The sequence below is a fragment of the Rhinoderma darwinii genome, unplaced genomic scaffold, assembly GCF_050947455.1.
Source record: "Rhinoderma darwinii isolate aRhiDar2 unplaced genomic scaffold, aRhiDar2.hap1 Scaffold_519, whole genome shotgun sequence".
Lineage (NCBI taxonomy): Eukaryota > Metazoa > Chordata > Amphibia > Anura > Rhinodermatidae > Rhinoderma > Rhinoderma darwinii.
This window is the reverse complement of record NW_027464067.1, coordinates 291,116-292,587: the sequence shown is the minus strand read 5'-3', so window position 1 is coordinate 292,587 and position 1,472 is coordinate 291,116. Positions and strand designations below refer to the sequence as shown.

At 36.5% G+C, this 1,472-nt stretch overlaps 1 long non-coding RNA gene across 1 annotated transcript; it reads left to right on the top strand.

Annotated features, from left to right (window-relative positions):
* Window positions 1–204: 204 nt before the first annotated feature.
* Window positions 205–717, top strand: LOC142721807 (uncharacterized). Its single transcript, XR_012874196.1, has 2 exons — window positions 205–280; window positions 370–717. It is a non-coding gene; the product is annotated as an uncharacterized LOC142721807 (long non-coding RNA).
* Window positions 718–1,472: the final 755 nt, after the last annotated feature.

Here is a 1,472-nt window from a genome sequence, read left to right as displayed (position 1 = left end):
TGCACTCTGAACCAATACCGAGCACAGCTCTAGGTCAGACCCACTGCTTGCATCAACCATCTTCAAGGTTTGTAGTGTGACGCCAAGGATCAATTAAGAAATTTATTTACCTCAAATCACCTTAAAAAGTCTTCTAGATTTTGTGTCTGCTAAGAAACACACATTATAGAACATTAATAGCAAATATTTGTCTTGCAGCATAAACATCAATTCCGCAGTACATCTGGCGAGAATAGCGCTCCCTGTCACCGGAGGAGCCACCATCAATGCTGATAGAAAGGTAAGTTCCTCTGGATGTGTCCCCTCTCTATATTTATCAAGCAGCCTGAATGATCAATATTTAATAGGGTTGTGTGCTTCTCCCCCCAGAACAAGTCAGCAGATATCAACAGAACATCAACACCAATAACAACCAAGGGCAGAATCCGCCATCTTACAAGAATTCCAATGGCGAGACTTAACATTTCTACAACATCTGTCACTGAAGAGACATCAATGTGGTCACCAGGGCATCAATATCACCCAGAAGACCAGGTTCAGAACAGGACAATATGTCATCTCTTCTTGTGTCTGTCGAATCCAGATTTTCCACCCCTAACTGATACTACAGTATATACTGTGACATATTCCGTAGTTTTTGCTGGATCTTGTATTACCGTCATCTTTACCATTATATATTTTGATCCACAAAAACCTTAAATAAATCATTAACATCAATCCATAAGTGTGACTGGTAATTGTTATGTGCGCGGCTGCAACTTACACAATACAGAGTGTATGGAACGTGCCGCCATATGTACTGGATTATATACTTTAGGACAAAGAGTGCTAGGAGATGTAAAACATTGATATATTTGATAGTTGCTTAACCACTTAAGGACGCAGCCTAGTTCGGGACTTAGGGCTCAGAGCCCATTTTTCAAATCTGACATATTTAACTTTATGTGGTAATAATGTCGAAATGCTTAAACCTATCCAAGCGATTCTGAGAATGTTTTCTCGTGAGACATTGGGCTTTATGTTAGCTGTAAAATGTTGTTGATATGTTCAGTGTTTATTAATGAAAAATTGCAAAATTTAGAGAAAATGTAGAAAAAATAGAATTTTTCTAAAGTAAAAAATGCATCTGCTTGTAAAACAGATGGTTATACCAACCAAAATATTTACTAGTTCACATTTCCCATAATTCTACTTTAGATTGGCATGATTTTTTGAACATAAACAGCAATTTCTCATATTTTTAAGAAAATTTCAAAAGCCTATTTTTTAAGGTACCTGTTCAGTTCTGAAGTGGCTTTGAGGCACCTATGTATTAGAAACACCCACAAAACTTCCCGTTTTAAAAACTAGACCCCTCAAAGTATTCAAAACAGCATTTAGAAAGTTTTTTTTAACCCTTTAGGCATTTCACAGGAATTAAAGCAAAGTGGAGGTGAAATTTGCAAATTTCATTTTTCTTGCTGAATTTAATT